The sequence below is a fragment of the Danio rerio genome, chromosome 17 (genome assembly GCF_052040795.2).
Source record: "Danio rerio strain M-AB ecotype USA chromosome 17, GRCz13ab, whole genome shotgun sequence".
Classification (NCBI taxonomy): Eukaryota; Metazoa; Chordata; class Actinopteri; order Cypriniformes; family Danionidae; genus Danio; species Danio rerio.
Window position 1 is genome coordinate 41,165,417 of NC_141037.1, and position 24,893 is coordinate 41,190,309.

General features: G+C 35.2%; 1 long non-coding RNA gene across 2 annotated transcripts in view; it reads right to left on the reverse strand.

The window, feature by feature from the left end:
* LOC147833150 (uncharacterized) overlaps window positions 1–20,627 on the reverse strand; it is a 134,150-nt gene extending 113,523 nt beyond the window's left edge. The window contains exons 1-3 of one of the 2 annotated variants that reach the window (XR_015513686.1): window positions 20,546–20,627; window positions 20,193–20,404; window positions 463–602 (exon numbers count right to left, since the gene is read on the reverse strand). This is a non-coding gene — a long non-coding RNA (uncharacterized LOC147833150). Of the gene's footprint in view, window positions 1–462; window positions 603–20,192; window positions 20,405–20,545 lie in introns of those variants that run through there. The other variant, XR_015513687.1, reaches the window with a different exon arrangement.
* Between the last annotated feature and the right edge of the window lie 4,266 nt (window positions 20,628–24,893).

Here is a 24,893-nt window from a genome sequence, read left to right on the forward strand (position 1 = left end):
AGACAGCTACAGTGTATTCAGACACCAAAATGGGCAGAATCAGGAGCATAAAACAAATTATCTGATGGGTGTTTTGAGTTGAAACTTTACAGACCCATTCTGGAGATACCAAAGGCTGATCTTACATCTTGTAAAAGTGGTAAAATAAGTGCCCTCTAAATATTTACAAAATTATTATAGTATTTTTATGCTTCGGAAGAGTCAAAAACTTTAAAAATTTAAGCAAAGAATTTTTGGGCACAAGCATTTATTTTATAACTAATAAAGATTAATTTTATTCAATTGTTTATACAATGCAAACTGTTCAGTATTTTTTTTTCTGATTATTGAGTTTCTGTACCTTAGTGTAATAGTCCGGTAGTCAGTATTTTTGTTCTGTTGTACTCATCTATGCTTGTAATTAGTTTATTTTATATTATGCATATGCACTCCTCTAATAAATCATCCCAATCAAAGTAAAATTAGGAATTCTTTATTGATTGCTTTAAATTGTATCCATATCACAATAAACATTGCTGAAGAACTAAATACCGCAATGTGAGGTTATTTTTTTTTCCAAATATCATGCAGATCTAATCTTGAGAGCAGTGTTCTTCCATTGCCTGGAAAAAAAGACAACACTCTGAGGAATATTAAAAATATGACAAATGTCATTAACCAACCAGCTGCCAGAATTATGAGGAAATCTTTACATTAATTGCATATCATATGAATGCAACAACTTAAGCTTGGAAATTAAATGTGTATCAGGGGAGGACTGCACTGTTAAATATGACAATTTATCTTAATTCCAGATATAATTGCCTATAAATCCTTCTGTTGCACGGTGATCTGATTTTATGAAGCAAAGTTAATTCCTCCTAACTAGCTTCAGACTGGCTTAAATTGCACTTATTGCAGTTTGCTTACTGAAAATATATTCACAGGTTGTCACAGCAAATTACAAACTGTTGTGCAGAGTGTTCTTTTAAATTGTTTGTGAGAGAAGCTACCACTGTAAAGGGAACAAATAAGAACACAAGAGGCAGAGACCACTTTGTGATTTGATGACAACATAGCAGATTTAGTATTAATAAATTTTTATTACTATCTTATTCAAAAGAACATACTTTTTTAATGTCTTGAATTAGTTGAAATTCAGATATTGTGATTATAGTACTGTGTGTGATTTTCTGACCACAAATATACAGTTAGAGTGTGCAAGCTAACAGTTGTATGCTTTGACAATATCAACAAAAATTCATTCGTTAATTTTCTTTTCGGGTTTGTCCATTTATTAATCTGGGGTCGCCACAGCAGAATGAACCACCAACTTATTCAGCATGTGTTTTACGCAACCGATGCCCTTTCCAACTGCAACCCATCTCTGAGAAACAGTATGGAAACTGTTACTCTGTACTGTACTCTCAGCATAAAACTGTAAAGGTGTGACTTCATTGTTAGCTTGCACAAGCTAATGCCTTTGTGAGCTACTTTAACTAATATTAATGTAGTATACCATGCTGCTCACACTACACTTACACAACTCACAAAAGGCCCTATGCTTTTGGTCATGTATCCAAATTAGGCACCTTACAAACTGTTTAGCACAATGTTCTAGCAAGAATTTGAAGACCTGTATTTAGCACAATTTAGCACTCATCTTAGTTAACCTGAAACTGATATTAATATTAGGTGCAAATGAGATCTCTACTTAAGGAAGCAATGAGGCAAGCTGTGATTCTTTTTAATGGTCATGTAAGTAGTTCCGCAAACAGAACATTATCCGCGGTGCTCCTCAAACAATTAACATTGTGTGCCCTTTAAACAGCTCAAGTTGTGTTTCCAAAAGTGTTGTTTTGGGTAATATCTTTTCTATGACCCATTTCGAAGCAATAAAACTGATTTATTAAAGGGCAGTGCAAAAGCGGAGCATTTCTCTGTGGCGAGCCTTGTTCGTTTCCCTAAAGGAAGAATCTATTAAACACTTAGCTTTACCTTGCCCTTCATTTCATTAATAGGAGGCACAGATGCTGTGGTCTGCTCCAGTGAGATAGGATGGGTGGCAGAAATAGCAAAAAACTACATTAGGGATTACTGGCTTTGAGGAGCTCCACACCACTCAATCTCACATTCTCTCCACGTGGCAGGAGAGACTGATCAGCGGCACTGCTGTTTTTGCAGAGCCAGCACCGGCCCCTGCTCAGGTAATATCGGTGTCGTTATTTAAGCTGACGGTGATTAATCACAGTCTCTATTAAAAAAAAGAATCAAATCTCAAGGAAGAGAACTTAAATTATCTCACCGAAGCAGATTCCTGCCTCTCAAGAATCAGCTGTGGAGAAAATTACAGCTGCCATCATAGTGAGGACACATTGCAGCAAGTCTGTAATTTTGTCCTCTTCTGATTTTCCTTTTTTTTTTTCTTGAAGTGTAGATGTGAAGAGGATATTTATAGGGTTGTCAGTCAGGAAAACAGCAATGGGCAGACATGCATTATTTGTGGTGCTTTATAATATACTGAACTCTGCGTTCAGATTTCAAGGTACTTTGCTATTGTACGAGTTGTACAAGTAGTTCTTCGTTGCCTACACTTTCATGATTTGTGACTGACTACTGCAGGTATCCCATCTGAGGCAGCCCAGACCAGTATCATAAATATCAAAAGTGTCTGATGTATTGAGTTGAGATTGGGTAGCGGTAAAATAGGTTACGTTCACATTGCGAGATAATGTAGCACCAACAAAATACAATTAACATTGCCACGTGACTCATGTCTGACTTTCTCACGACAGTGTGATCATCACAAACCCCACGAAAGCTGATATTTTAAATTTCAATTTGTGTCACTTTCATATGTGTTATTAAAATTGACACAGATCAGATGTTTTTCAAACCGACCACAGTGTAAACAATTCTGTAATTGACGTGTCATTATTTTACATTGACACATACTACAAACATCCTCTTTCCCCTTAATGTCTGCTCATTACCCCTTTGACAAGTACAGTTGAAGTCAGAATTATTAGAGCCCCTGAATTATTAGCCTCCTGTTTATTTTTTCCCCCCAATTTCTGTTTAATGGAGAGAAGATTATTTTCAATATTTTTCTAAGCGTAATAGTTTTAATAAATTATTTGTAATAACTGATTTATTTTATCTTTGCCCTAATGACAGTACATAATATTTTACTAGACATTTTGAAGACACTTTTATACAGCCTAAAGTGACATTTAAAGGCTTAACTAGGTTAGTTAAGTTAACTAGGCAGGTTAGGGTAATTATGCAAGTTATTGTATATTGATGGATTGTTGTGTAAACTATCAGGGAAAAAAATAGCTTAAAGGGTCTTATAATTTTGACCTTAAAATGGTTTGTTAAAATTTAAAAACTACTTTTATTTTAGTCGAAATAAAACAAATAAGACTTTCTCCATGAGAAAAAATATTATCAGACATAATGAAAATTTCCTTGCTCTGTTAAACATCATTTGGGAAATATTTTTAAAATAAAAGAAAATTCAAAGGGGGGCTAATAATTCTGACTTCAACTGTAGTATCACATGAGTCTTACTGCTCCCTGCAGCAAACGATCAATTAATTACAACATACTGTAGTGATGAGCTGCTAAAGTCTAATATGCTTTAAATCAACATTTCAGTGGATTAATCATTCAACATTTATTTTGTTTTCAGAAATTTAAATACACTTCAGTACCAGCACATCTAACCATTCACAGAATTACATTTGTAAAATATAAGCTAATGTGTGTGGAAAAAAGATTTTAAAATGAAATCTGACAATGTGCTTTATTCACTTTTACACATTCTGTATGTCCATGCAACTTGAAACTTTACAATAGCTATGTTTCCATCCAAAGATGTGAATTAAATGTATGCGCAAAACTGGAATATCGCATAAAACACGTGCAAAAAAAGCATAGTTTCCATACAAGTATTCAAAGAAAAATAAATTGTCACTTACATTTACATTTAGTCATTTCCTGATTAACCGGTGCCAAATACCAAAAGAAAGCACGGAATTTGCTGTGGTAGAAGAAGCTGCATAAATCTTTTCCTTATTTAATAAATTACTTGCGCCTCAGAAGACAAATGCCGACACGCAATGAATGTGTGGTGGCTTTTAAAGGCTTGAGACGCGGAGCACAGACACTCTTGACAGTTCTAGAGGTAATTAATAATATAATAACACTAACAGGTTTAAGGTGTTTTAGATTGACCAAAACAACATTTCAGATGTTTTACAATGTGCTCAAGCTGCTGGTTTGTCCATTTACACACATTTTTTATTTTTATTTTTTTCAGATTTTGGCATCTTGGCATTTTCATCAACCGCTATTTAATGCTCATATCCAAAAAGTGCATTAAATTAGGTGGTGGGAAACATAGCTATTGTCTGTATTTGTATATGCAGGTCAGTTTAGGATCATGATAACTTCATGCTGGAAATCTGATATTAGTCACATTTAAAATTATAATATGAATAGCTATGCAAAAAAAAAAAAAAAAAAAAAAGATCTGACACAAAAATTAATAATATTTAGTACTCAAATCTGTTTTTTTTTTTTTTTTGCACTGCTGTTTACATTGTGTTTTTTTTTTTTATGTGGCCAATATCAAATTTCCAGTGTGAACAGGTCATGAACCCACCACACACACACACACACACACACACACACAAAACGACAACTACACTGCTGCAAAATACTGTAATTATGTACATAATGTGTTTACTGCATGGTGTGTATAAAGTTTAACATGATTATTATTGCCCTTTTTGTAAAATAAAATAACTTTTTGTAAAGTAAAATAAAAAAAGTAGTTTATTTTATGAACTATTAATGCTTGTTATGCTAGTACTAATGAGCTTTCAATGTCTCAAACCTAAAATAAGTCTAAAGTGATTGAAGTTGTGCTCTATGATACATGCAGCTCTCTCTGGCTCAGCACCAGTCATCATGGAGATTTGATTTTGCATCTGACCACACATGTTCTGTATACTGAACTCATCATGGGTTAATGAGCAGCCATTAAGGAGTGAACTGATATTTTTAATGATGTTGTGCTGAATAATGAAACATGTTGATTAAAAAAAAAAAAAAACAGTCACATAAATTCCGACATAACCATTCACACTGAAGTCTTATTGCAGAACATCAGATCTAGATTAAACACATATGAAAATGTCACAAAATGTAATTGAAAAGATCCAATTGGTTGATTTGCACTGTTCACGCTGTCATGGCAGAGTCACATTTTGGAAAAAAATAAAATAAATCAGATGAGTGCCACATGTGCCTGCAGTGTACAGTAAATGAATCCATATTTCGCGTACCATTAACGTAGCCATATATAGACTCTGCTAAATTTCACCATCATGCTTGAATGGATGTTTTCAAGGATGTCTGATTATAGAGCATATAGCATGTCACTGTCAATCATGATATTTGGTTTTACTCATCAGGGAGATACATTAGTTGTAACGATTTCTGTAGTATGTCTCTGCTGTCAAATACGAACACACACACACTTCCTCTGACCTTTTCCTGCAAAAGTTAAGCTGACAAGAAGTTCGCATGCAGCATTTCCACTTCAAAAAGGATTTATAGTGAAATTCAATTTTCTGCCTTCACTTTCACCATGTAACATGGTGCCGACACTGCTGACCTTGCATCTACTTTTCAATTTAAAACAGTCCATTACAATGTTTCACACTCTCACTCCGTAATTCAAGCCCTGATTGCCTAAATAAGCCCGCCATTGTATTCTACTGTTGATGTAGTTCCTTTTATTATACAAAATTGCTGTAAATCTTAATAAAATCAAGGCAGCATCAGAACATAATAGCTGTTTGAAGCTCATAGCGTTATCATAACAAACCATAGCGCCATTAAGCATAATTGTCTAAATTTCCGGGCCTGGAAATGCTTCCTTTAATTCCTAATATGATTTCTCATCTCTGTGGGGGATTACGTTTTAAAGAAATGTCTGCTTCTTTTATTGACAGCAGAAATATTTCACTTGGCTTCGAGGAATTAAGTTTTTATGTAGGAGAGATTAGGAATGCAATCATTGTGGGCTTTGAGACAATTTTGCAGCATTATTGTGTAGTAGCCTGCAGCGAATACGCCCTCAAAAAGTCTTTGGCACACAGACGGAAAGACTTTTGATACTAAAATCACTCTGTGTATGCTAATTGAAATATTACTATTACTATTAAATAATGTGACACACTGAAAGTCAAACAGTATAATTGGAAAACATAACCATTTTTGTTTAATTTACAATTTATAATAAACTGATTTTAATTTATATATATATATATATATATATATATATATATATATATATATATATATATATATATATATATATATATATATATATATATATATATACACACACACACACACAGTATACTGTATATACACTTACTGGCCACTTTATTAGGTACACCATAGTAGTACTGGTTTGGACCCCCTTTTGCCTTCAGAACTGCCTTAATCTATTTGTGGCATAGATTCACCAGAATACTGGAAATATTGCTCAGAAATATTGACATGAGTTGCTGCAGATTTCTCGGCAGTGTACAGTGAACTCATTGTCATGTTCAAGAAACCAGTCTGGGATGATTCACGCCTCATGACATGTTGTGTTATCCTTCAGAAGATACACTGTGGTCATAAAGGGATGGTCATGGTCACCAATAATACTCAGGAAGGCTTTGGCATTAACACAATGATTTAATTGGTACTAATGGGCCCAAAGTTTGCCACGAAAGTATCCCCCACACCATTACACCACCACCAGCAGCCTGAACCGTTGATAAAAGGCAGGCTGGATCCATGCTTTCATGTTTTTGATGCCAAATTTTGACCCTACCATCCGAGTGTCACAGCAGAAATTGAGACTCACCAGACCAGGCAATTTTTCCAGTTTTACAAGTTTTAAATGTTTTTAAAACAGAGCATGTTTGAAATGGATTTTAGCAATTTTACTATCTTTACTTTATCACCACAGCCGCATGTCAGTACAATTATAAAAGAAGGTGTTTTATTCCTGGTTTGTGGACGTTAAATTAGGTTTATTTTGTACATTAACAACGGATATCCATACAGCAGTGAATATTAACCTGTCACATTTGCATACAAAGTTCAATGTGCGGGCTGTGTGTGTTTGTCAGCTGTGTGTGTGCATGCGTGAAATTTGTAACAACATTGTGTGTGACTTATCATCAACTCCACAACAAATACATTCAATAATAATCATTGTTAAAGTCCTTACTGTGGTATTTCTTACAAACGTTACTTGAGATCTGCTTCCTTCATGTCTGTCACTGTGCTGTTTATCTGACGCAGCCGAGGCGAAGATTGAGGTACACTCTCATAGGCGTGTGGGAACGGTGGGCGGGGAGAACTAGCAATAAAGGCGAAGGCAAAAAAACAGCTACATTGCTTTCACAGCAGAAGATTCTAATGTTCTGAAAGGTATAAAAAAATAATCTGATGGGTGTTTTGAGTGGAGACTTTACTTTCTGGAGACAGAAGACAAAAGACAGGCAATATAGTCTGACTACAGATTTGCACTAGTAGTTTCAGGCTTCCACGCTCGGACTTGCACGCTCAGGCAAAAACAAGCTTTCTCTGCAAGTGACGTCATTTACAATTGACCCCTGTGGCGGCTTGCATGAAAGTCCTTCGGTAATTTAACTTAAGAGTGTCCCTGAGGCGAAAAAATCTGAGGTAACGGATATCATTCACAACAAACCTCTTATCTGTCACCCTTACTCAAGTGCCTTTTTTTGTAAATGTTTCACTACTGTAGTTTCTAGTAACATAAGGCGATATAGTTACATAAACAGATCGTAACAAACCATGAATACAAGGAAATGGTTACTAAGAACTAAGGGAAAATACTTAATGGCAGCCTTAAATGGCAGCGTTAAACTCCTTAAGTCGATCTAATTTTAGTTTCGATCTAGTCGAATCTAAAATTCATTTTGCCTGTTTTTTTGTTTTTTTTTATTCGTAACTGTGGAGGAATACTTTGTGTGTCTATTTAGAAGTGATAGTTCATATAAATAAATAATAAGCTTTGTTTGCTGGTATAAATGTTAATAGTAGCCTGCTTTGGTAAATTTACATTAAAGCATTATAATCATATGATGAATGCACAAACCGCTTTCAGGGGGTGGGGGAGGGGTTCTGTCATGGTGTACAACTTAAGTACTTAGAATTATTTGACAACATCGTCACTGTCAATGCAAATGAACTGGAACTGATTTCAAGTGACATGACAGATACAGGTGTCGATTGTAAATTATGTCACTTGCATAGAAAGCATGGGTGCCGGAGCGTGCAAGCCTGAAGGTGCAAGTGCAACTCTGCAGCCAGACCCTTCTCAAAATAGGTGCCCTTTAAAGCATGATTAATATTGAAATCGGTTAATCATTGCATCCCTAAGTTCAAAGTACTAAAATGTCAATCAAAGTCACTTTGTCAAACTAGAGAGTTGAGTTTTCAACATCAAAAGTTGACAGAGCAGAGATTAGGGTCCGATAATACAATTCACAACTGTAAATAAACTTGTATACAACAAAATACAGAAACTGTTAACTAATGTATGTTTTTACAGTGCACTTCCAGTTATCAGTGTAACATAATAGTTCAATAACTTCAATATTCTGGCTTGAGAAACATCCTAAACCACTAAAGACTGGTTTGAGACTAAAAATGCAAGCAAATCTAAATAATTGTATGCATTTGCTAATTAAGCCCACCAAAATGCAATACTACAAACAGGCCTATGTAATGGAATTCTACGTATTGATTTGTCTGAAATGGGGAGCGAGTGGCGGATGTTGCTTCAGGCCAAAAAAAAAATGTTGTCTAGAGGGAAGCATTATACTTCATGTAATCAACTTGAAAGAATTTCTATTCTGTGTGAGCAGAATGTACATGAAACGGAACCAACTGGCAAACAAACAACTTTTCTTTCTTTTTGAATCAAAAGCATAACTTGACCTTTGAATAATTAAACCCTTTCTGTTTTCGGAATTCTCTGCTCCGTTTTATTCTCTTGTAAGAAGTCTGACTCTGTTTATTTGCTGTAACAGACTCCAGTAGGATCAAAGGCACAGCAGAATAAGAAGCTGTCAAGAGTTTCTGCGCTCACATAAATGATCTTTTCATGGGTGTAGATTATTGGACACGGCCTAAGGGGACATTAGCTTCATTTGCATCTCTGCCATGAATTGTGCCAGCTGAGCATGTGCAGAGGCGGAGACTGAGTTTGTCCATTTGGCGACGTTTTCTTATCACACTTCAGTGTTACAGAGGCCAATCGTGAGAGTGCATTCCATATCAAATTCAGTTTGCTCTGGAATGAACTGGCTGGAATTGAAAATACAAGAAGTTGTGATATGTAGAGATGGCTCAAGGGAATCCTCCTTATTTTGATAAGAAACAACTTCTAAGTTTTAAGTCCTGCTAGCATATGAGTGTGTGTATTCTGATGGGGGGAAATGTTTATTATTTGTTACCATAACAGTGAGCATGTTTATGCAAACCAAAATGCTGATAACTTAAAAAATAGCTTATTAAAACTTATAAGCTTATAACCAATACCTGACATTGCAAATTCAGTTTAATTTCTGTTAATGATATGAAAACTTATTCATTTGCATTTAATTTGTGTATTGTTTTTTGTTATATTGAAGAAATCATTAAAAACTTAAAAAGAGAAAAGTTTTATTTACCAAAAACAAGTTTATTTTAAATATCTTCAAATTTGAAATGTTATTAATAAAACACAGCATATAGCTCTCCCCTTTTGCCAAACTCAATGCATTTACAGTAGGCATGGTCAAGACGATCTGCTGACTTTGAATGTGGCATGGTTCTTGGTGCCAGATGGGCTTGTCTGAGTAAACTGCTGATCTACTAGGATTGTCATGCACAACCATATCAAGGGTTTACAGAGAATGGTCCAAAAAAGAGAAAATATCCAATGAGCGGCAGTTCTGTGGGTGCAAATACCTTGTTGATGTCAGAGAAGAATGGCCAGACTGGTTTGAGCTGATAGAAAGACAACAGTAACTCAAATAACCACTCGTTACAACCGATTTATGCAGAAAGCATCTTTAAATGCACAATATGTCTAACTTGGAGGGGGATAGGCTACAACAGCAGACGACCACACCGGGTGACACTCCTGATGACAGGAATCTAAGGCTACAATTCACACAGGCTCACCAATTTGACAAAAGAAGATTGGAAAAATGTTGCCTGGTCTGATGAGCCTCGATCCCTGCTGCAACATTCGGATGGACGGCTCAAAACTTGGTATCACCAACATAAAAGCATGTACCTATCCTGCCTTTTATCAGCGGCTCAGGCTGGTGGTGGTGGTGGTGGTGTAATGGTGTGGGGGATATTTTCTTGAAACATTTTGGGCCCATTAGTACCAACTGAGCATCATGTCAATGCCAAAGCCTACCTGAGTGTTGTTGATGACCATGTCCATCCCTTTAAGACCACAGTCTACCCATCTTCTGATGGCTACTTCCAGTAGGATAGCATGCCATGTCATAAAGTGCAAATCATCTCAACCTGGTTTCTTGAACATGGCCTCCACAGTCACCAGATCTCAATCAAGGAGTGCACCTTTGGGATTTGGTGGGACAGGGGATATGAATCATGGATGTGCAGCTGACAAATCTGCAGCAACTACTGATGCTATTATGTCAAAAGGGCCCAAAATCTCTGAGGAATTAAGGATTAAGGCAGTTCTGAAAGCAAAAAGGGGTCCAATTCAGTTCTAGTATGGTGTACCTAATAAAGTGGCTTGTGAGTGTAGGGGACTGGCACATTTAATTTTTACAGATTTATTTACACTAATTGCAAAGAAAGTAAGAAAAATAAACATTTGGCATTTTTTATGATGTAGAATGAAAAATTTTAAAACTTTTATTCTTAGTATTAAAATAGAATATTCCCAATTGTCCAAAACTTTGTAAGCCATATATACTAAACATTTTTGCTGCTACAAGCTTTTTTACTAGCTCAGATAAGAAATTGTTGATTTGATGTTTATTACATGAACATCTTATAATAGCTTTCTAATGGAGAAATACAGAAAGCTGTTGTCTTAGGAAAAATGTATATATACTGTATATTGTTAAGAGAATATTTGAAACGTTTTTGAAAACATGGAATTCCTTTATTGGGGATTCAATGATAGTTATAAACTGTTCTACCCCTTTGCAGAACCAACTACTAATTAACACTGCCTAAGGTGAATAAATAAATTCAGTGTGCTGCTATACGTATTTGGGCTTTTTACTTGATCAGGAGCTTTCCTTCAAAGCACAGGTAGCAAATTTGGTTCGCAACTCGAAAGTTAAGCTTGGGCTTTACTATGGAAACAGATCCTGCTTTGCTCTTAAAGCTCATAAACATTTGTTGTCCGCAACATTTTTTACCATTGATAAACTATGGTGATGTTTTATATATGAATGCTGAATATGTCATCATACGCAATCCACTAACCCGGTGGTGGACACCGGAAGTAATGGATGCCATCAAGCTGAAGAGAAATCCTAAAGGGCTTGGTTGAATTGCAGGACTCCCGAGGCAGCTGATGGTACCGACAGACCAAGCATGCTGCAGAGAGTTTGGGCAGACCATGGAGGAAAACAAGCGGTCGGCCCCAAAGAGATTCTGACAAACCATCCGGCACCTCACGAGGGGAAAGCAACTTATCATGGCGCTCTGAGGTTTGTTAAAGGCTGTTGTAGACTAACTCACCATTGTGAACTGTATGCCAAAGCTGAGTGGCCTTCTATGAATGTAAGAAAGTACACCCACTGGATGACTAAGGTATAAAGGCATCAGACCCAGAAAAGCCTTGTAGACCAATGTTTGCTTCTTCATATGTCAAAAAGCCAGATGCCCTACGTTCAAGTGAATCTTTTCATTTAACTGTTCCCAGGTTCAAACTGAAATGGACAGGCGAGCCTTTAGGGCGAACTCGCACTATGTACAGTTGCCTTGAACCGGGCCAAAGCATGGTTGTCCCTCCTCCCGTCTTCTTGACGGCCCACACTGAAATTACATTCGGGCCTGGGCACGCTTACATCATCGACGCTGTGCTGTTCAGTAAGCGCTCTTGCTCAGCACATGGGAGATTTCTTTAGTTATAGCGTTTAAGTCGTTTGATATGCAGTGACACGCTTTCAAATATTTCGCCAAACAGATCTGCCACTTTTGACGCTCATAAACAATCATAAAGTCCTTGTGCTGCAGGAATTAGGAGGTTTGCTGAAGGTGTGCAGCTGTCGTGCAGTGAGGGGTTTGCGTCTTTAATAAACTATGACTATTTGCATTCACTGAACAGTTAGAATGATTAAATAATCCATATTAAACGGTCCCTTATAAGTCACGTCTGGCTTTCAGTTTCAGGCATGTTTTGCACTCACACACAAGCGTACTGTGCAGAAGCCCAAGTGAACCGCGCTGAGCCCAATTCAGCACACTCACACTTCTCAAATGATCTGGGAAACGGGCCTGGGCACGATTCGGATAGCATAGTATGAGTACGTCCTCAGTCATGCCGACCCCTGATCCTGGAAAATTTTTCAGTCTGAACTAAAAGTTGTCTAAGCTCATCCCAATTAAATAATTTCACTCTATCCTTTATAAAAGACAACAATGTATGTTTCTCAATGGATGTGCTTTTAATATTGTAATGTGATATAGCTGAATAACTAATCTGTATTTTATATTATCTTTAATTTTTATTTATTATTATCATTATTTTTTTTTCATAAGTTGTGTGTTGGGGACCTGTTGGCCAGATCACCCTTGTAAATGAGATCTTGAGATCTTGAAAGGGTTTTATCTGGTTAAATAAATAAATAAATATTGGATTTCTGAAGAAAGCTGATACATTTTTTTTTGTTCATATAACTTGTATAATCTGCTATTAATATACCATTATTTTAATAACTTTATATTTGTATATACATTTGTTTTTTTTATAATTTAGTGTTTTTTTTTTACTTTTTACAACCAATTTCTGCAGAACAGCATCTCTGAATACACAAGATGTCCAATAAGCAGAAGAGTTATAATACAGATACTCCTGTCAGCCTTACAGCAAATGAACCTTTAGTTTCAGCTCATTTAAGTCAACTCAACAAGCCAAAGACCTTAAAATACCTTGAAACCTCCCTTTTTCAGTTCAAGTCTACCTCAGAAAGCAGGGGGTGAGTGGGCGTGGCCGACACGACAGTGCAGGGAAAAAAGAGTGGAGCAATTTGAGCGAACTGTCAGTTGGCTCATAAAATGAGACACAAACCGTGAGGAGGAGACTGATTTTATAGTTTAAAGTTTATAAGTTAAAATGTAAAGAAATAAACAGTAAATAATGTAATGCCCTGCTACATGTGCCATTCATGTCATTATTATTCTGTCATATACGCATAACCAAAACTTGTTCTATCATAATAAAGATAACCGTGTTTATATAAACCCTGTAAATGAGGAGGACTTCTCTCTTCCTCAATCCCCAGGTCTGATTGCTGACACACTGGATAGCAATGCAGGCTCTTGCCCAGTCTATTCTAACCATTTACCCAGCCGGTAATCAGGAGGGTTTTAAACATGTGTGAACACAGCAGCACGGATAAAGGCAATAATTCTCTATGCTAACCTGATGGTAAAGAACTCACAGATAAAATACAAAGTCCGCTACTCTCCATTTCTCGTACAAAGCTCCCAACAAACATGCTTAATGCTCACCCAGTCATTGGGTCTCCCAGCTTGGCAGGTCTGCTTTGATTTCAGAAAGCATGCACTCATGAATAATTAAGAAGCCGACTCTTCTCATAGGATAAGAAAACTCTGCTATGAGTAATAATGAGTAAACGATGTGTCATCACTTGCACTTGCAGTTTTGCGCTACGTCACCAATTTTGATCCCTCCCCGAAAATTATTTTAAACCCAGAAAAGCTAAAAATTATCCAGTTTTCACCACAATTAAGCTAACAGGTCCTAACATTGTCTTAACGGATGCTCACATGCAAATCTGTTAACATCTCAAAAAAGTACTCCACGGTTTCTTGATCCTTTAATCAAAACTCATCGCAATCTAAGATGTGTTGCCACTAACCTAGCAGACTTTGGCAAATTCAAAAGCATTAGATTATCTTCATCGTTTCAACCAAGTCTATCGCAAACATGGTTTTGTTTCCACGCAAGATAATCTCCTGAAATTGGGTGAATCCATGCAATCAGATCAGAGGTTGCAAGCTGGAGAAGGTAATATCCAGTTTTGTGTATACAATATCCACACGACTGTTCAGCCAACCACCCACGACACTTTAAAATCAAGTTAGTATGCTTTGCAGGACAAGTGCCTCTTACATTTCTCTCAGAAAATGAACTAATTCTTTGCTGTGCCTCAAGTAATGTTATTTATCTCAAGTTTTGTTTCCATGGCCTTGTCTATGCAGGCACTAAGGATTATAGCACAAGACTTCCATTAAAAAAAAATAAAAATCTATAGTATCTAAAGTAAATATTATAGTTTTTTGGAAATATACTACATTAAAGTACTTAAATTAATTTGCTGGAAATTCTATAGTTGTTATGGTAACACAACCACTATAGCAATATAAACAAATGACCAACGACTGTAGTTTTTAACAACTACAGGGGGTCCCACTTTACAATAGGTGGCCTTAAAAATAGTATGTACATATCAAATTAATTACAGGTGTAATTACATGCAGGTATTTAATCAATCATAAGTGCAATGTAAAAAAAAAAGTATTTGCAAAATAGGTACATTCTTTATTAAAGTGTAGGTAGAGCAGGTTAAATACGTATTGAACATGTGATGCTTGACATGGAATAGAACCAGATTTTGGTAAAAAACCCAAAACTATAAAAAATAAAGTAAAAATAAATCTGAGCAATTAGGTTTGTGTGGTAAGAATTACTGAACTACTGAAATGTATTTAATACTTTATATGGTCACACTTTACAATAAGGTTCATTAGTTAATGTTAGTTAATGCATTTACTAACATAAACAAATAATGAACAATACATCTACGACTGTATTTGTTCATGTTAGTTAACGTTAGTTAATGAAAATACAGTAGTTCATTGTTAGTTCATGTTAACTCATAGTGCATTAACTAATGTTAACAAGCATGGACTTGGATGTCGATAATGCATTAGTAAATGTTCAATTATGATTAATAAATGCTGTACATGTGTTGTTCATTATTAGTTCATGTTAGTAAATGCATTAACTAATGAACCTTATTGTGAAGGTTTCCCCTTTATATAAAAGGCTTTTTTAGTGATGGCATCTTAAAGACGCCTCTCAAATGGAGAATGAAGTCACATGAATTGCTCAGGTGTGACTTCAGAGTGTAAAAATCTTAATAGTTCTGTGTTTCGTCTATCAAATCTGATCTTTATTTTGTATTTTCTATTGAATTTAAGTCAGGTGATTGGCTGGGTCATTCTACAGCTTGATTTTTTTTTTCTCTGAAAACATCTGAGAGTTTTTTTGGCTGTGTTTTTGGATCACTGTCAAGCTGAAATGTCCACCCTGGGTTCATCTTCATCCTCCTGCTAATGAAGATGTTGGACTGAAGCAGCTGATATTAATTAACGCCGACGAAGTGCAAAGGGTACTGAAGAACTTCTGAGAGATTTTAACTGCTGTCTGGGCATTTACTGCCTTTTCACACCTCCCTTACTTCATGTGTTCAATACTTTTTCCCTGTGTTATTTCATTTTATTATGCATAACTTAATTTGTAAACTAGCTAGAATAGTTTTCTAAAATGAACAAAACATTTATTTTGTTGGTTGTCATCTTGGGAAAATTTTAGGTCTCAGGCATCTTTAGAAATATGTTTTCTGAGAAAAATGGTGACATTTTCCAATACTTATTTCCACCGCTATAGTTATCAGTTAAGACCACTTAATATAAAATAGGACCCTATAGGGTATAATATTATACTACAAAACACCATAGTTCACTGAAGTTAAAGTTGAAGTATCCCACAGTATATTTTACAGTTTATCAGTTCACTGCAGCAAATACTAGAGTATTCATAAAAACAGGTAAACACTTCAACATACGCAGCATAATACACTTTACACTCAAAAAATATGTTTGCTGCTTGTTCAAAATACTTATTTAAATTAAACTGAAAGAAATTCTTCAAATGAACTTTTTATGTTCAATCCACTTAAATTTGTAAAAACTAATAAGTTAACTCAATGGGCTCTATTTTAACAATCTACGTGCAAAGTCTAAAACACATGACACAAAAGCAATAAGAGCGTGTCCGAATCCACTTTTGCTATTTTAAGGACCCACATACCCTTACACACACATGGTCTAACAGGGTTCTGCTTATTCTCTTAATGAATTAAAGTTGTGTTTTGAGCATAACATGCATTAAACAAATTAGAGTCTCATCTCCAATTCCTTTTAAGAGTCAGTTGCGTTGCACAAAGGTGCTGTTGCTATTTACATGGCGGACTTTGTAAGAGGAAAAACTGAATGCTTCACTAGCGAGTAAATAGTTAAACAGACCATCTGCAGTGCGAGGATAAAGAACGAGCTTCATCCATTTGGCCTCTTGACTTTCTCTTTACTTTTACTCTTTATTCTTTTACTTTTGTGGATAAGGAAACAATGGAAACTCACTCAACTGAGGACATCCATTAGCTCACATATTTAATTTAGTTTGTTAAGCACAAAGATTTGTTTCAAAAATATTTATAAATTAAGTTCTAACTTCCAGCAAACAGATAAATAAACAATAATAACAAAGTGTGGTTATATCTAAAAAAAATGTCATATTGTTATGGACAAATGGTGAGGCATATGTCTCCAAAACTCAACAGGTGAACAAATATAAAATGTTTTTTAAAAAAAAATATATATATAAATATGCATATAATAAATAATACTGCTAATAATAATAACATTATGCAAATTGTCATGAATAAACTGAAAAAGTCCCCCAATGTAAAGAAAGCATGGAGGCAGTGGTTGTTATATTTATGCAGAAAATAATCATTTTTGTGACATTTTAATTCTTTCTTTCTTTAATTATTTATTTATTTTTTCATTTGTAAAGATATTCGTGTGTTGCTGTATCTTGCATCCTGTGTGTATTAAGCAATGTGTAAGCGTTTGGACCTGCATAGGCTCAAAACTAATGTGCTCTGCACTGGACATTAGAACGGTTTTTTGTTGGTCAATGGCTTGGTCTATTTCAGTTCTTCAAAATAGCAACGTGCCAACAATGCAGCTTAACACACTTCCTTTTAAGACCTGAACACCTATGAGTCCACAAAGTGGCAAAATAGATTTGCTGTTTAAACAATTTGGTGCAAAACGTTAAAATTACAGTTGCGGTTGTCGAAAATAGCAATAAATTGCACCAAACGTGTATGATAGGGCCCAATTCCTTCATGTTGTCCTAACACAAAACCAACACCAGCATCTTTTACATGTACAGAGTATTGCTCTGTAAAAAATATGGGTTCAACAGAAATACTTTATGTTGTCCCAACACATTCTACTAAGTTAACTTTAGTAACGTTTTTTACAAATTTAAGTGGGTTGAACATAAAACTATTAAATTGACCCCAAAAAAAATTATAAAAAATGTGTTGTTAAAAAATGTGATGTAGTTTAAACAAGCAGCAAAAGTCCTTTTTTGAATGTAATATAGAAATTATTAACAATATAGAATTTAAATAATATAGTACTTTCTTCATGTGAGCCTTCATTGCTTCTTTTTCAATCCTTTCAGCCTCCATCAGCAGCCACATCTCCTTGGTCTCCTACTGTACCAAGTCGAAGCACAGCTTGTCAGTACTGGCATTCTCATCTGCTTCCCATATTTTGCCTTCTAGTTCAATTCCCATTGGATATGTATCAGTAAATCTGAAACGTCCCTGTCCAATTCCATCAGCTCCAGGAGATCTATTTTCCCTATTTCCGCCCCAGCATCATCTTATCACGGCTCCTGCTCAGATAAGTCTACAATCCGCAATAATGGTTCCAACACAGCTGAACTTACTTGCTCTCTGTACTTTTTTTATTATTCTTTGGAAGTGGCAGGCTAACGCAAACCAGGCTAACCGGGTCATGCTAACCAGCTTTCAACCACTTTTCTGAATATAGCCAATTCTCAATTGGACACAATCAAGCCCGGTCTTGTCTATTGTTGTCGATGAATAGAGTTTCACTCAAGAATACAGATTACGAATGCAAAAATGGTGTTTCTTTGATTTTAAGGGTTGCAATTTTGCCATCTGCAGGATTGACCTCCAATGAAATAGCAGCTACAGTACAATACAGAGGGGTTTGAAAGGGTGAGGCGTTCAAATAAAGAGGTCAGCTCTTGTTTTTTTCATGTGTGACAAAGGATTTTTTTGGGGTCACAGTCTTGTGGACTTTAAAGTTCAAACTCTGGTGCTGACCACTAGCACTGACATTAATAAAAGCATATTGATTATATAATCAGTACACAATGTAGTACATGAATTAGATCAGTTATGGATCACTGGAAAAATGACTGATGGCTGATACAGCATGCAGCTTACCTGGCATGAAATTACTAAATCGTTAAAGCATGGATTATCAGAATACACCGTTGTCTTTGTAAATAAAGCAGTGAACTGAAGATTTCAGTAATTTTATGTGAGGTAAATGGTGTTCTCGGGCACAGTGTGGCGTAAAATAATTATATTGCATGGCCTACAGTGGTTTAATTAAACACTGCTATTAATATCTATCATTGTGATCATTAATCATTAGTCTAATTTGAGGTTTTACCTACAAATATAGCCATGTCATGAGCTGCTGAATTAAACATGATATATTACTCTACTTATTCAAAGATCTGCATCTATTGCATCGACAGGACACACTGTAAATTCTGATTATTTTACTTTACTTAAAAAAGTGAGTAAACTCGTTGCCTCAAAAGTGACAAGTTAACTTTACTTAAAAAGCAAGCAAACCCATAGTAACTTGGAACTGTTAAGTTGATGTTACTTAATTTTTTTATATATATTTATGCATAGTTTAAAAATTAAGCCAACATGTTTACTATCTTCTCTTTAAGTAAAGACAACTAATCCTTTTTACGTTGCAGTAACAATCAGTACTGTTAGTCCATGTGATAAAATTATTAAAATACTATCGCTTACTGTAATACTAAAGTAATTTAAAGTAAATTCAGTAGTGTTTTTAACTTAAATATAGTAAAATAAATTCACTGTTTTACAATGCTTAAAACTCTTTGTTAATGACAACCTGGTAACCTGTAATGAATCCTGTAGTGTAAAATGTTACACAATTATTATTAATACACATCTAAAAAGTTTAGAGTCTTTTTTTTTATTCTGTTCATCAAGGCGGCATTTATTAAATGTAAAAAAGTTAAATTGTTAAAGATTTATTAATATTTAAATAACTGCTTTCTTACTGTATGTAGATTCAAATGAATTTATTACTTCAACTCATTATTGCTTTTATTACTATTACCTTAATAATAATAATAATAATAATAATAATAATAAATATTAGAGTGATTTCTAAAGGATCGAATGACAATGAAGCCTGGAGTAATGAAGCTAAAAATTCATCTTTAAAATCACTGGAATAAATTATTAAATTAGAAATCATTAGAAATCTAAGTACAGTTTGTGGTAATTTGTTTATATTACTATATTACTATTATAAGCACAGCATCTACAGAAATCCCACAAAAGATTAAACGTGTATATAAAATAACCTTTATATTATATATTTTTGTAATTATAATTCTATATTGAATTTATTCATATGTATTTATTGTTTATTAACTTTCTTGTGCAAAGCGTAAAGTAAAACTGCTATAAATAATGGGTCACACTTTAAAATAAGGATTTATACAATACTTGTACAGCATTTATTAGTCATAGTTCAACATTTACTCATTCATTCATTTATTCATTTTCTTTTCATCTTAGTTTCTTTATTAATCTGGAGTCGCCACAGCAGAATGAACCACCAACTTATCCAGCATTTGTTTGTTATGCAGCGGATGATGATTGGGCTAATGATTCGGACTTCAACTGTATGGTTTTTATTTGACTTACCTGAACATGAGTTCAGATCTGCTCTGAGCGCTGCTGGTCTAGAGCTGTCTGCAGGTTCTCCAGGCCTGGCAGGTGATTGGGTTTGTGGTCTTTGTGCTCTGAGCATTACGGCTGACAGAGTTGCTTTACGTCGGCTGGCGTTTTAATAAACGGACGACAACTCTCCATTTCCGCTGCCTGATTGCTCTGCCAAAGCCAATGAAAAAGACTGTCTGTCATAACAGAGATCAAATGGAAAAATCAACAACCCAAAGAAATATAAATAAATAATCATCAACAAGTTCTTGTGATTATATTCGATCTTTACACAATAGCATTTGTTCCATTGTAACAGAGGGAAAATAGCAGTTTACCAGTCGCTTTCATTAGGACTAATGTCCGGCAGAGTACTGCAGTTATTTCAGGATAATTATTTTCAATTCCCGTCTGCACAAAAAAAAAAAAAAAAAAAAACCCTTGAATTGATTGGTGCACTCACATTACAGCACACCGAGCTGTTCAGATGATTCATTGTAGTACACAATGCTGGAGTGTGTAATGCTGAGCAAAGGAGCACAATTCAAGACTTTTTCTGGCTCTAGAGGAAGGACACATATTTATCTAGCAGACGCTGATGCTCATCTCCTGTTCTCTCAAAACAGCAGTGGCCTTCATCTTTCAATAGAGAGACAGCACTAAAATTAACCACTGTGTTGTTTTTTTTATTATTTATCAAAAGCAGTAGTGGTAATTTAATAGTCAATGTGGAAGTTGAGGATGATGCTGACCTTAAACATGGAATAAAAAATATGTAAATAACTACTGCAAACACAGCTTTTCTTCTTTGAAAACATTTTATTTTACACTATTGAGATGTTACCTGCTGTTTTCTGCATGTGAAAATAGACAATATATTTTAAAGCTGACTTAACTATAGGATGAATTTGATGATCAATTAACATTGCTAATTTATGTATTAAATAAAACTTTTTCAATTGATTCTAAATTACTGACATATGGAGTCCAGAAGAGTACAGATATTTTTTTTATTGCCAATTAGAGAAAATCCCCTTTATAGCTGTCTAAATGTATAAAGGGCATCACAATGCATATTAATGACCAAAAAATATATTTACAGTAGGAGGTTTACAAAATATATTCATGGAATGTGATCTTTACTTCAAAAGCACCTGTTATGAAAATCATTTTTGTAAGCTGTTTAGACAGAACTGTTTGTCCACAGGCATATTTGTGTGATAGAAACAATATATCTCTTTTTTTACATTTCCTGAGGTTAAATTAGGCCAAATCCCTCCATCCTTCAGAAACAAATCCCTCCTATTTTAAGGCCAGCCAAACTGATTAACAGCCGCGCATTAAAATGTCTCTGTAGTTACGCGTATAATCATATCAACAAGACAGGATGTGCGCAAAGCAACCAGGATTAAAAGATCTGTTCAGCTCACTGTGATCATCAATCATTATCAAATGTCATCAAGATCGAGTTTTACAAGTTTAAAATGTTTTTAAAACAGTGCATGTTTGTAATAAAGTAAGTCAAGATGGTCAAATCACTATTTAATTCATCACCACAGCCGCATGTCGGAACAATTACAAAAGATGCTATAAAAGAAGACGCTTCAATCCCATTTTGTGAACTTAAATCAGGTTTATTTTGTATATTAACATAATGTATATCCATACAGCAGTGGATATTAATGTGTATCCTATCACATTTGCCGTGCAAAAACAATGCAAAGTTAACAACATTGTATGTGACTCATCTTTGCAGAAAGGCTTGAATTAACTCCACAAATACATTAACAAAACCGATGGCAAAGTTCTTACTGCTGCATTTCTCACAAATGGTGCATGAGATTTGCTTCCTTCATGTCTGTCACTGTGCTGTTTATCTGACGCAGCAGGAGATGGACACTCTACGACAGGCACATGGGAAAGGTGGGCGGGAAGAACTAGCTCATTTGCATTTGCAAAGGTACAGGTAACAAAAAACAGCTACAATGTGCTCAGAGCTGAAAACTCTAATGTTCTGAAAGATATAATAAATTATCTGATGGGTGTTTTGAGCGGAAACTTTACAGACACCTTCTGGAGACTCTAAAACTCTTAAACTTATCATAAATCTTGAAAAAATTGGTGGCCTTTAACATTGATTTAGACAGGCATAAAGAGAAAGAGAAATGTATCATTTCATTCAAAAAGTCAATCTATACTCTTAAATATGCTTTAAATTCAAACTATTATGATGGTGTCATTATAATGACATCATCTGTAAACAGGATGTCATTAAAATGCAGAATATAAAACATTTTTTACATTTCTGTCGCCCAATTTTTAATAGTATCTAGATGCAGCCTTCATGATGCAAGCTGAGATTGCATCACTCAAAGATGCAATGTCAGAAACAATGCACTAGGTGTTAGGTGAGCGCATTAAAAAGCATTGGATGCAGCACTGCACCAGGTCTGCATCCAGACCCCTCTTCAATTTTTACATTTATACTGATAGGACAGTTGTGAGATGGCAGGAAATATGAGTTATTTTCTCACTGCTGTCATTTTTGTTGTGCCTTTGTTTTTGAGAGGTAACAGAACTGGGTATTCCAGAAAGCAGGTTATGGGAAATATTCAGAAAAGCTTAAGGATAGGAAAGTGAATAACTTCAGGTTTTAATTGCAATAACAGAGGTAACGTTAATGGTAGTTACAGCTATTTGCCATAGCAACTTATCCTCTGATCATGACCTGTTCCCGTAACTTCCAATAAGGGGCAATACGCTTTAAGAATGTAAATCCCCATTGAATAGAAGAAGACGTGTGGCTTGCTCATTTTTGCCATCTGTTTCCATGGCTACTCGTGATTTCTGCATTCTGCACGAGAAATGTCTTATGTTTGTTTTCACGATGAACGAGTTCACTGAATTTACTCTAAGGAGCAGTTTTGAAACCGATATGTCAAGAAAAAGAAGCAGATTTACTGTAGGGTTAATCCACTCGGTCACACTTTATTTTGATGGTCCATTTGTTGAATTAAGTTACATTACATCTGCATGCCAACTAATTCTCATTAGATTATAAGTAGACTGTTAGGGTGGGGTTAGGGTTGGAGTTATGGTAAGGTTATTGTAAATTGACATGTACTTGCTACGTTTCTTATAGTCAATTAAATGTCTGTTGAAAGGAGCAGTATCAACAGATATTAAGCAGACAGTCTACTAGTACATAAATGAACCATTAAAATAAAGTGTTACCATCAACCCTGAGTTCAGGTTTTAGCAATTGGTAAGTTAACCTTGTTTTCTGCCATATACAACAGTAAATATTTAATATACATAAGAGAACAACACAACAAAATTTTATTTACACAGTGAATACAGTGTTGTTTTGAGGATTTAATTAGTTAACCAGTTTAATAGGCTTGTCTTCGTATATTATAAGTCATGCAGATGCTCTCCCCACAAAAACACCCCAATCATTCAAACATAACAAATTCTTTGCAAACAAAGCTATTCAAATCGCTATTTATACAGCAATTTCACAGTGAATTTTTTTTTTTTTTTTTTTTGTCAAATGTTGGCAAAAGCGTAGTCATGGTCACAGGTAGGAATGGCTGACATGAAACTGACGTTGACACAGTGTCAAGATCCTGAAGTGCAAGAGTTTCGAAACACTGAACCGAAGCATGATCCAAACCCAGGTCTATCACGTGACTAAAGCAGGTCAAAGCATAAGTCATTTCAGAAGCGTTTTGACACCTGGCAAATCTGCGTTTGACTGACAGGGTCGGAACAAAATCTCATGTAGTCTAATGGACCACTAAAAATTATGACTTTTTTTTTGTCATACAATTAGATGTATTTTAATAATGTTACTTTTTTTATGACTAAACCAAGACATAATTATTTACAAAATGCTCATTCGGATGTCAGACCAATGTTAAAACAAAACACAATACAAGAACAGAGCATCTAAAAACTAACATCTATTGCAGCATCACCCTGTATTCGAACCCATTATCTCTGCATGCTAGTCAGGAACTCTCATCGCACCACTAAATCACTTAAAACCTTGACTCTACAACGTCATGTTTAATACCTCACTTTGCTTAACTGTTTCTTTGCTGAAGCTGTTCCAGAGCAAAACATAAAAATGACCACTAGGTGTCTTTGTAGAGATGAGTTTCGAAAGGTTTCGAAGCTTCAACACTTTTGCTTTGACTGTTTCAGTTTTTTATAAAGCCTTGCTTTGCCCACCACTAGTCACAGGCAAAGAGGTTGATACAAGCAGCAAAACAACAAAAACAATAAACAAGGCAGTACTAGGCAAGGAAAACACAAAAAACAAAACTCAGCAATGTGTGTGAGAATGTGAGGTGTGTATAGTCCAACTAGACTTCATGAGCAACAGCTGTGTGCAAGTAATTAGGGGTGATCCGGAACTGGTGTGAATGTGAAGTGCCTGATGGGAAATGTAGTGCAGTTCAATGACAAAATTGGAGTGATAGTGACTGTTCTCCAACAATCTGTCATCACTGGCAATCGTGATGCTGACAAAAAAAAAATTAACTTAACAGTGTTTTTTACAAATTTGAGTGGATTGAACTTAAAACAGTGGTCACCAAACTTGTTCCTGGAGAGCCGATGTCCTGCAGATTTTAGCTCCAACCCTAATCAAACACACCTGAACAAGCTAATCAAGGTCTT